Genomic DNA, 474 nt, shown 5'->3' on the forward strand with positions numbered 1-474 from the left:
TCATTAGCGGTATCCTCTATACTCTTCTATCGATATAAACTAATTTAAGTCTCTATTATATTATTCGGACTTTAAAGTCCTAATATACTAATAAATATATAGATTAATATAGTATTAGAAGCCTTAATAATCTACTCTATAGGGGTAGAGAATTTAGTATATTAGAGCGTTATTTCGAATAGAGTAAAGGGGTCTTCTATAGGGTCTATAAGTAATTAGAATATAAGTCTAGGATAGGAATATATCTAAATTCTAGCCCTCCGTAGCTTTAGGGGGCCCTCTATAGCCTATATATACGTTCTCTTATGACCCTTAACCACTGGCTAGCCCCTGGCTTAGTAGGCCCTGGACGGCTCCGTAGGGTCCTAATATCGAGTAGGTATAGGGCGATACGCTATTATACTTTATAGACTTCCTTAACCTAAGCTATATTAGTAATCGTATACTATAGAATCTCGATAGTCTTATATCTAC

This window comes from Verticillium dahliae, genomic scaffold (assembly GCF_000150675.1).
Source record: "Verticillium dahliae VdLs.17 supercont1.42 genomic scaffold, whole genome shotgun sequence".
Classification (NCBI taxonomy): domain Eukaryota; kingdom Fungi; phylum Ascomycota; class Sordariomycetes; order Glomerellales; family Plectosphaerellaceae; genus Verticillium; species Verticillium dahliae.